Source organism: Panthera onca, chromosome C1, assembly GCF_046562875.1.
Source record: "Panthera onca isolate mPanOnc1 chromosome C1, mPanOnc1 haplotype 2, whole genome shotgun sequence".
NCBI classification, from domain to species: Eukaryota; Metazoa; Chordata; class Mammalia; order Carnivora; family Felidae; genus Panthera; species Panthera onca.
This window is the reverse complement of record NC_138346.1, coordinates 84,966,672-84,978,734: the sequence shown is the minus strand read 5'-3', so window position 1 is coordinate 84,978,734 and position 12,063 is coordinate 84,966,672. Positions and strand designations below refer to the sequence as shown.

At 34.7% G+C, this 12,063-nt stretch overlaps 1 pseudogene; it reads left to right on the top strand.

The window, feature by feature from the left end:
- LOC145715641 (ganglioside-induced differentiation-associated protein 2 pseudogene) overlaps positions 1-12,063 on the top strand; it is a 147,660-nt pseudogene that overhangs the window by 21,101 nt on the left and 114,496 nt on the right.

Below are 12,063 nucleotides of genomic sequence, written 5' to 3'. Positions count from 1 at the left end.
CCTCTCTCTGACCCTCCCCCGTTTATGCTCTGTCTCTCTCTGTCTCAAAAATAAATAAACGTTAAAAAAAAAAAAAGAAATGTTTCTTTGCTCAAGGTTTTTAAGTCTCCACCCCCCCCCCCCGCGGTTCTTTTTTCCCTTTCAAATATCATGTTTAACCTTGATTAGGCAAACCAAGCTCTTCTCCTTTTTAAAAGCTCATACGTGAACAACCTCATGGTGAACCAGTTCACATTTCATCTTTGCATTTAAGGAGAGGAAATACTTCCCAAGGAAGTGCTTTAATGCCATCTCATTATCAGATAGTATAGAAGAAAAAATTCTGTTCTACAATTTAAACACTTAACATTTTTATATATTTAAGAACTGCCATAGGACTGAGGTCTGAATTTCACTGAGTATCTTAGTGTTAAATTGCTTTTTTTAATTTAGATCACAGGCCCTTAGGTTCTATGTACCTTGCTCTGACCTATTTCCATTTTATTTCTGATAATTTTTAAAAAATAAATTGTTTCTATCTCATTTGATATAAAGCCAATATTTTCTTATCTGTGTTCAGATATTTACGTACATTTGATATGCATCTGCCCGTTGTAGTATTGAAGCAATTCCATTTCTGTGACACATTTTCTGACACCACTTTTGCCAAAGAAAGTTCATATTTCAAAATCTACTATTTTGATATATAAATAATAAATTAGTTAACTGCTATAGCCTTTGGGGACATGAATAACTCTCATGATCTAAGTATTTTTAATAAAATTATTTCAATAAACTTGTGTGGTAATTAAGGAATGTATGTGTGTGTGTGTGTGCGTGTGTATATGTATATATGTAAAATTACTTATTTTTAAGCATAGAGATGAATGATGGCTATACATTTTATTTCATTCCTCCACTTAAAAATGAAATGTAAGTAGAATCCCTAATTTGCTGAAAATAATTGTGTAAACAGCAATTTATTAGAGAAATTCTCTTATCTTTTGCATTTAATTTTGAAAAGGGCACAAGCTCTAACACCTAATCTCCAGCATTTCCATTAGCAGACTGTCGTCCCCTGTGTCTGTATGTATTAACATCCATCCTAGGTTGTAATCAAATATTTGTATAATTATTCTTGGCAAAGTTAGAGGTTGCAAACCACAAGATACATATGAAACTGTAGTGGCATGTTTTCATTAGTGAATTTATAAAACCTGAGGTATTTCTTTATTAGAGTTCCCAATAGGTGACTGTTATACTTAAGTTAATACCACTAAGATTTGCAGAAAAATTATGACCCCAAATTCTGATTCTGAATTACTTAATTTCTACCTCCTCCCAAATGCAGTCATTACTGATATTGCTGTTTCTTCTATCCCTGTTTATTCTACTATATATTTAAGGGTTAGATAATTTGGTTTATTCAACAGTTCCCTAATTGAAATGAAGTATATCCATCTAATCTTTCCAATATGATTATATTTTCCACAAAGGCAAGGCAATGTCTTATGTCCCTTACATCTCTCATGATTTCTAGCACAGTTCTGGACATGAACAAATATTCAATAATTACATATCATTTACTCCTTATATTTATTCAACCCTAACTGATTGTACAATCCTATTTATTCAATCCTAACTAAATTATACAATTTAGTTAACAATGCTGGAGGTGATAAACTAAAATCAAACCTCTGGCATTTACTCCAGGAAAAACTTAAGAATCATTTACTTAGGGAATCTATTTTGCCAGGTCTTTACTTGGTGTTAGATGTGATCAATATATCCCGACTACTAATGGGAGTAATAAGATTACTTTCATTATCAACCTCAAGACTTCAAGAATGAAAGGAAGTAGAATCTTGAAGCCAGGTGCTACAGGCCACGGGGGCAGGGGAAGCAGAAGATGGGCCTTCTGTCTTGCGATACTCACCTGCGTGGTATAGGTAATGATGGGCGACTAGGTCCACAGCCTGCGGAGAAAACATCGCAATTCCAAAATGTGAGGGTCTGACTTTTATTTCTACTTGTGTTATCATAGATTCGATTACAATCTCAAATAAATAAATAAATATTTATTTATTATTGTTAAATTTATACACTGTGTTAAAATTTTATGGAGTATTATTTTTTTTTTTCAATTTTAGATTCTTTGACCGTCTGGATATTTGGTGGAGCAAATGCTTTTATCCTTAACCTGATTTTGATAATGACTGCAGAGTAAAAATTGATGTTCTAAAGACATATCTATCTATAGTGCCTTTTATTACAAAATCAACATCCCAGTCTTAGGTAATCTTCTCTGTTTTAAAAATGAATCTAAATATTAGGTCCTGGGGAAGAACAACATTTGGGGGGAAAATCCTAAAATATAGCAGCTAATGTTAATACCAATATTTGCTTATCTACAAGTCTTAAAAGGAAAAGGTTTTCCTACCATTATAAGATGTTACAGTGTTAATCTACATTTCAATAAGATATTTAAAGGCAATTCTAGAACTGTCAAGGAACTGCTCTTAAGCTTGAGAGAAACCTACAAAGAAATGCTGACAGTTTCATTTTATGTGACATGAAAGCATTATTTTATCAAGAAAATGTTATTAGTTCCTCAGACATTTGACTACTTTACACTGCAGATTCTCAGAAAGTTCCACAGATGCTCTATAGTGCATGGTGCTAAAATATTACCTATGTAAAATATCCTGAGATATAAAATTTAAAAAGTGGTCTTAATAAGCAAGGTTTCCTTTATTTCACTTGGTTCTATCTCAAAATTATAGCAAAGTCAGAAGCTTTGAATAAAGCACTCATATTTGAAAATCCCAAACTTTGAAGGAGGGATTTAAAAGTACAGCAAAACCTTGGTTTGTGAGCATAATTCGTTCTGGGAACATGCTTGCAATTTAAAGCACTTGTGTATCAAAGCAAATTTTCCCATAAGAAATAATGGAAACTCAGATGATTTGTTCCATAACACAAAAATATTCATATAAAAATGATTAAATGTTGTAATATAATACAAAACAATAAAGAACATATAAAATATAAGGAAAAATAAACAAATTGATCTGTACTTACCTTTGAAAACCTTTGTGGCTGATGTGAGGGAGACAAGAGAGAGGAGTGTTAGTATGTAGGACGAATTTCACTATCACTAACGGAATCACTGCTATCTGTTGGCTCAATGGAATCTTTTTCTCTTCATGCAGCTTTAACAAGGAACCTATCCTATGACCTAGAATGAAGCAAAACATTGCTAAACTTACTACTGTATAGAAAAGCAAAAAGTGTCCATAGGTGCTTTGAAGTGACAAAAAATAGATTAGTGCCAGTTTTAGCACCTTCCAATATTCTGAAAAATCGCTGATTTCTGCCAAACACCATGGCCTGAGACCGAGCATTGAGTATGGGAGATGATCACCTACAATCCTGCAGCAATAGAGAGAGAGAGAGAGAGAGAGAGAGAGAGAGAGAGAGAAGATCCACTGGCTCAGTTGTGATCATGTGATGTTTGGCATCACGTACTACTCATATTGCAAGACATCGCTCGTTTATCAAGCTAAAGTTTATTAGAAATGTTTGTTCATCTTGTGCAACACTCACAGAACAAGTTACTCACAATCCAAAGTTTTACTATATATGTGAAATTATGTTTAAATGTTTGTTAAAGATTTACAAACGAGGGGAGTCAAATCACAAGCAACGTGTGGATATTACTATACAGGCTTGTGTAATAAGGGAATGTACTGCATTCCTGGTTCTCATATGTTTCTGAAAATAAGAAGAGTTTTTCTGAGTCAGCAAAGAATTTTTGACCCAGATACCCCACAGTTCTACAGGTTTAGTCACAAAGGAGCCAAGATAACCTTTTTTTATTATTATTTTTTTTAATGTTTTTCTTTAAGAGAGGGAGACACAGAATCTGAAGTAGGCTCCAGGCTCTGAGCTGCCAGCACAGAGCCCAACGCGGGGCTCGAACTCATGAACAGTGACATCATGACCTGAGCCAAAGTCGACACTCAACCGATTGAGCCACCCAGGTTCCCCAAAGATAACATTTCATTTCTTATTATTTTGTACCTCTTTTCTTTTCCTATTCTATCCCTTATTGCACTATTTCCCAAAGTATAGCAAGCTTACCACTGATGGTTGACAAGATTAGTTGAGACAATGCATGAATAGATTTTATTATTTTAAAGTTGAAATAATTGCACATTCACTTTAACATGCATTATATAAAAGAGAATCGACACATTAAAAATACCTTAGATACTATTGCTAGGGACTATAGGCAATATTTAAGTAATATTTAAGATTTTGAAAAGGAACTAATTTAAAGAAAGATATTAAATAAGAACTAGAATAGATGGCACATAATTATGACAAAAAGTGAAGGTGGGACAGAAAAGTCTAAAATAGAGGAGACACTGTCCATGGTACTCATTGTTCTCATCTTCTCAAAGATATATTATCTCATTCTGAACCCAAGTAAACCTTTCACCCGTTGAAAGGTTCTGATCTGCCCTAAAAATATCTTCAAGCATCCAGCAACACTGTATTCCAAAGCAAGCCTTATACTAAGTCATTAAGTCTGATGTCAACTGTTGTGTGATAGTAGGAACTAAATACCAGTAAAATATCTTGTCTTTCATCTTCTCCATCAATGAAAACTATTAATTTTCCTTTTTAAAGCACGTTCCTCTATATGTGGTATGTAAATCTTCCTTTCCACCTTGGTCTTGCAGTTTTATTTTTAACTATTAATTAATCAAAAGTGCAAGGAAGAGGGATTTTATTTATTTATTAAGGAAACTTACATCCCTAACTCATTTACATATTCTTCCATAACTTCTACTGATGCATTCTAACACCTATCAATGACTTCCCTACAGATTAACCATTTTTAAAAAGCTCTTTTCCTGAAGCTCATTAAGTATTTTAACATATCTGTTTAGAGCACTTGCTATATCCCAGGCTTTATGCTAAATACATAGATTATCTCATTTATATCACCTCCTTATGCCAAGGCTACTAAATACAGATGAGAACAACGAGATAATAAAACATCAAAGGTCTTGTGGTCACTCTAGGAATCATACTGATTTCAGCTTCCTTGGCTTTTGCCACTGCATCACATTGTTTTTATATACAAATCTGATATCAAGACTTACAGTGAATCTTCTTTCATATTTCTCTTCAGCATGTGACAGCATTAATCACTCTCTCAATTTTGAGTGACTATTTTGCTTGATCTTGTCATGCTCCCCCCTATTGATTTCTTTTTAATTTTTCTCAAAAATTGCATTCTCCTTTGCTAATTCATCTGCTTTTTAATGCTCTTATGAATGAGACTTGCACAAGGTAGCATAGTTGACCTATTTCTATGTTCTACTTATATATTCATTATTTAGCATGTCTTTAATATCAACTCAACACTTGGGACAATAGAATGTAAATATTATGAAAACATAGCTATTACCCTTTGCAAATCACTAGTGTGTTTTTCTCTACTAGCTTGAGATACAAGATAATATCCTATTTTGTTTTTAAATTAATGAATTGTGTTTATATATTTAGTAGAAAATATAGCTACTGCTTATCTTGTTTAACTGTGCTTTCAAATACCAGAATGGAGAAAGGGAGAAGATCATTCACAAAGAGAGAAGAAAGATCATTTTTTCAATGGCAACTGTGTTATTACTAGCTCTGGTGCATACTCAGGTCAAATGGCACTCCAATGTGTGCTACTGAAGTTAAGATTTAAATTAATATTAATATTAGTTTATGCTCAAAAGTTTACTATTCTTCCATAAATGTAAACACTAAGCAAGAGTCTCAGGGCCTTCTGCCTCACCCAATATGAACCTTTAAACTCAGGTAATCTCTTTAGATCGCAACTTCTCCTATGAATATTTCTTCTCGAAGGATTTAATATGCTTTCCAGGACAGCAAAAATTAATTAGAAATGTTATAGTCAATGTATAGAGAAGATTAATGAGTATTGGTTCTAAAAAAAAGAATGGCTTAGGGTCTTCACCACTGCTTCTTAAGAAGCTCAGGGACCATTATGCAAATAAAACAAATTTACTTCCAAATAACACAGAGGATTGGTAAAGACAAACCATATTTCTGTGAGGCAATGGGATCCATCCCATGTTCCATGTTGAGGGAAGAATCAAAGAATCTCTGTTTCACTATGATACATTGTATTTGCTTAGTATCTCTTCGCATTTTCTCTTGAAAATAAAAAAATAGTCTCTTTTCATTAGGTATCCTATTAGAATTTGTACATTAAGTAAGGAGTGCTTGTATAAATAGAGAAAAACATTGTTATTTCACCTTCTGGCCCCAGACATTTTCTCTAATGTGATAACAAGCTTTGATTAGGAAACACTTCACACACAAACTCTATTATGAACCAGGTAAAGAAATAATAGATAAAATGCTCAGTTTGTGAAGTAAAAATGAATTAGAACATGAAGGAGGAGAGTAAAAGAAGAGAGAGCTTTTGAGAGAAGAGGACAAGTCATGGAGCTTGCTGAAAAACTAGAGCCTGTGGAGGAATATTGCTTATTCAAAGTTTCTAGTCATAGAAGAATCTGAGTACTTTTAAGAAATGGGATGTCTAATTATTCAAACGTAATTGTTTTGAAATTCTTTCACATAAACTTCTACTCTCATCCCCATCCTTAAGACAATTCTCCTAACCCAGCAGCTTGTGCCAGGAGAATTTGGGAAAATGACTCAGTTTAGGTTCCTTCAAAAGTAAAGCCTACCTGGACAAATACTTGTGTCCAGGTAGTTTACTTATTTAAGATGTGATTCAAAGAAGGAGAAGTTGGCGCACCTGGGTGGCTCAGTCTGTTGGGCGTCCAACGTCGGCTCAGGTCATGATCTCTCTGTCCATGAGTTCAAGCCCCACACTGGGCTCTGTGCTGACAGCTCAGACCCTGAAGCCCGCTTCTGATTCTGTGTCTTTCTTTTTGCCTCTCCCTCATTGACACTTTATCTCTCTCTCTCCCTCAAAAAAATAAACATTAAAAAATTTTAATAAAAAAAGGAGAAGTGAAGAAATGGGGAGAATGAGAAAAGGAAAGAGGACAACAGCATAATGGCACATCATCAAGATCCTTAGTAGGCCTTCATTCCTTCATGGTCTGGGAGAAATGTGCAAATTGCCCTGAAACACAGGAGTCTGGAGTCCTCTGACTACTGGTTCCTGATTCCCATCGGTTGAGGGTCATCCCCAGAGGTGTTAGGTCTGTTCTAATCATGGACTACACTTATGTCTGGGTTAGTGAGCTCCAAAATCATCAAAGACGATCTTGCCACAGAAAGCAGAAAAACACAGTGAGTGCCTGGGATGGGAAAACGGCAGCTTCCAGCAAGGTAAAATATACTTTCAGTGGCTAAAATCTGACATGGGCTTCAGAGGTAAGTTAGAATGAGTGAAGTTACCATTGTATGATACAATATGGAATAAAAGACCAAGCATCAGGACATGAAATGAGTTCATGCAAAAGCAAAAATTCAGAACTTTATGGGTCTAGAGGAAATGTCAAGGTCACCACTATCTCCAAACATTTATGGAGAATTTTATTAAAATGCTGGATCTTGGGGCACCTGGGTGGCTCGGTCGGTTAAGCGTCTGACTTCAGCTCAGGTCATGATCTCACAGACCGTGAGTTCGAGCCCCGCGTCAGGCTCTGGGCTGATGGCTCAGAGCCTGGAGCCTGCTTCCGATTCTGTGTCTCCCTCTCTGTCTGCCCCTCCCCCGTTCATGCTCTGTCTCTCTCTGTCTCAAAAATAAACGTAAAAAAAAAAAAATTAAAAAAAAAAAATGCTGGATCTCCACCACCTTACCCATCATGGTAGGCAATTATGAGCATCTCCTTTAGGTGACATTCAGGTTACCACGTTGAGTTCACAGGTAGTCGCTTTCTTCAGACAACTCTTGAGAGCAGTAATCTCCTCTATTCAAAATAGATGAAAGACTGATTTGGGGGAATAAGGTTTCTAAATTTATTATATGTTTAAAATATTAATTATTAATATAATTATAATTATTATAAATTATTAATAAATCTGAGTGCCAAGAACTATTTTTGACTCCTTATAGAATTACCACTACATATCTCACTAAAGCACACTATAAGCAGTTTATATTATAGTTACTGTTTTTCTGAAATAATAATAAATAGCAATTATTGAGCCTTCCTCAAGTGCTACCAATCTTCTAAATGTTTTCCATGTGTTAACTCATTTAATTCTCACAACAATACTCTGAGGTAGATGCTATTATTACTCCTATGTTTCAGATATGAAAATTATGACACAATGATATTAAGTAATTTGCATAAATTCATCAGCTAATCACTGACAGAGCTGGAATTTAAGCCTGAGAGTCAGGGTAAAATCCAACCTTTAGAGCACTAAACATTATGCCTTTTGGGACAAGACACAAATTTCTTAGAAATCAAGATCCAAAGTACTGTCTATAGCATAAGTTGATTACATTGCAACAAATTTTTTAAAGAAAAAAACCTAGTAAATTTTGTTTCATAAATACAAATTAATTTTTAAAATGATCTAATATACTTCACCAGATATGCATGAAGAGCACACTTTAGATTTTATTCATTTTTTTAAATTTAATAATACAAACTAGGTCAAGCACCTTTGTTAATTAACTCTATTTCATTAAAATTATGACCTCTGGTTAAAAATGCCTTCATTCTTGTGTGTTAAATTTATGTGGATGGTCCATAAACAGTCCCTAATTAGTCACATGTGTATTCAGATGTGGGCTTGTGTGTTATAAACTAACACTGAAGTGTATAAGGAACTGTCAGTCAGATCAAAAGTCAACTGAAAATCATCCCGTTTGCAAAGCTGAGAGCCTGTCACAGTTAGTTAGTCATAAATGTTTAAAACAGCAACCAAACTTTTATTCTAATTGAGCATGAGTTGAAAGGCTACCCACTTTGATGTCTTTGCTTTTATCATTTGTATATAACTAAAAAACTACTATTATGCTTTTTTTTTCAATCCCCCCTTGGAGTGGTAGACATTACTTAGTTCTGAAAATATACAGGTAGATCAATCTATAATTGCAGGGCCTCTGTACAGTTTCCAGTTAGGCCTATAATCATCCACGTGCAAGAGTTCAAAAGTAAAATCTTCCCTCCTTTTTCTCTATTTGATCTCTTTCTCCACGCATTTGTGATTCAGGACATAAGGAACACATCTTTGCAATAATATTTAGAGAACCATCATTTAAAGTGTAATAGTCTGCTTATCCCACTTTCTTCTGCCTTCCGCAGACACGAATCAAATAATAGACTTTTGTTAATATTACACATTTTATCAGTAAAATTTAATGGCATTAATGTTCCCATTCTAGGGATTTACGTATTGAGACGCAGGAGTGAAATGACCATTAAGGCCCTAGAGCAAGCCATCTGGAAGTATGGCAAAGATTTCAAAGTGCCATGCCTATACCCATTTCCACTCTTTTATTTTTAATTTCAACAAAACTCCGGCATTCAGAGTCATTATCCTATAATTTTATGGCCAACACATTACTGGTTGGGATAGCTAATGCTGGAAACACTCTTTAGTCTCCCCAGAGGACTGGACTGTAACTGTTGCCATGCATTTCACTTTTTCTGCTGTAAGCTCCTCAATAAGTTATTATTTTTATTGAAATAGTCAAATATCCTTCAAAGATATTTAAATAATAAGAAAAAATATGTATATTTACATACATAGTTACCATTTTCTCTTCTCTTTATTCTTTTGTGTAAGTCTCGATTTTCATCCACCATTTTCCTTCTAAAAGACTTACTGTAATATATCATGTAGGGCACATCTGCTGGTGATGAATTTCTTCAGGTTTTACATGTCTGAATATGTCTTTATCTGCCTTCAGTTTGGGAAAATATATATGCCCCTTTTGAAATTCTATTTCTTTTAATGTTTACTTACTTTTTTGAGAGAGAGAGAGAGAGAAAGAGTGAACGCACAGGGGAGGGACAGAGACAAAGAGAGGGAGAGAGAATACCAAGTTAGGCTCTACACTGTAAGGACAGAGGGCTCTATCCCAGGAACCCTGAGATCATGGCCTGAGCTGATACCAGAGTCAGACTCTCAACGGACAGAGCCACTCAGGCACCCACCACTTTTAAAATTCTAAATTGGCAAATCTTTAGTTTTCAGTACTGCAAAATGTGGTTCCATTATCTTCTCACTTGCTTTGTTCAGAAAAAAAAAATGTCATTTTTATCTTTGTTCCTCTCTGTGTAACATGTCTTTTTTTTTCCTGAATATTTTTAAGAGTTGCTTTTTATACAGATTTTGAAGAATTTTATTATGATATGACTTAGTATTTTTTTTTTCATGTTTCTTATGTTTGGAGTTCTCTGAGCTTCCTTGATTTGTGAACTTACTGTTTTCATTAAGTTTGGAAAACTTGGGGCCATTATCTCTTTAAATACATTTTCTTTCTCTTCTTTCTCCTCCTTACGGGGCAACAGTTACCTCTATATTAGGCCACTGGAAGTTGTTCCACTGCTCACTAATAACCTCTTCATTTGTTTAAGTCCTTTTCCCCCTTTATTTTATTTTGGATAGTTTTCTTTGCTATATCTTCAAATTCACTGTTATTTCTTCTGTAATGTCCAATCTTGTAGTTAATTCCACCCAGTGTATTTTATTTTTCTCTCAGACATTACAGCTTTTACTCTGGAGATTTCATTCATATTTTCCATGTCTCAAACATAACTCTTTAAACATAAATAGTCATAATGATTGCTTGTTTTATGATAACTATTGTAATATTGGTTTTATTAATGATTTGATATCTGTGTTCATATGTGTCATTTCAATTGACTGATTATTTTCCTCATTATGGGTCTTATTTTCTTGCCACTTTATTGCCTCTTGATTGAATGCCCAGCATTGTGAATTTTACCTTGTTGGATGTTGGCTATTTTTCATTCTTATGAATCTTCTTGTGCTTTGTTCTGGGATGCAATTTAGTTCCCTGGAAAAAAATCTGATTTTCTCAATTATTACCTTTATGATTTGTTATTCAAATCCAGAGGAGTGTTTAGATGGGGATAATTATTCCACAATACTGAGGTGAGATCTTCCTGAATATTCTCCCTAACGGTCTGTGAAGTAAGAGTTTTTCCAGCCCATTCTATGGAAACAAGCACTGCTCCTGGCCTTGTGGGTACAGCCAGACAGTGTTCCCTCGAATTCTTTAAGATGGTAATTCTCCAGCCTTCGGTGGTTTTCTCACAAGCACATAGCACTCATTGCTCTGCTCAAGCTGAAGGACGACTCACTGCACATGCTCAGGGTACTCTTTTTATTCCACTTTCTTCTTCAGGTATTTTGTCCTGTGAACTCTAACTGCCTTGGTTCCCTGAACTCTCAGTTATCTCTTTTCAGCTGAGCAATTTCTCTGGGCCCTGCCTCAGTTTCCCCTCCCTCTGTGGCCAGAAAATTACTAATTACTGGGCAAACTTAGGGCTTCTTGTGTGGTCTGCATCTCTCAGGGATCCCTGTTCTTCATCATCTGATAGCCAGTGTCTTGAAACTGTTGCTTCATTTATTTTATCTGACTTTGTTGTTATAGTATTTTTGAAATGGAAGGGTAATTCCAGTCCCTGTTACTCCGTCTTTGCCACTGTTTGGGGATGAAAAGGATAAGAACTTAATACATCCTATGTACTAATCTAAATGTTTTACATATACTAACTCATTGAATTCATACAGTAACTCATGAAGTGAGCATTATTATTACCTCCCAGTGATAGACATTGTTGGTTACCTGCACAGTATTATCATTACCTTCTTTTACATTGAAAAAAAGTGGTTCAGTTTAGTTCCCAGGACATCATTCTGTCTCTGATGTATAAATCCACCAGAAATTACATTTTTGATGAAATGTGTACCCTCTTCTCATCTCCTAAATTCGTTTAATTGTATATATTTCAAAATCTTGGTAAAGAGAGTAGGATTCTTTTTAAGACTTATTTTTCTTTAAAGATACAACAAATTTCTCAAGAGGTG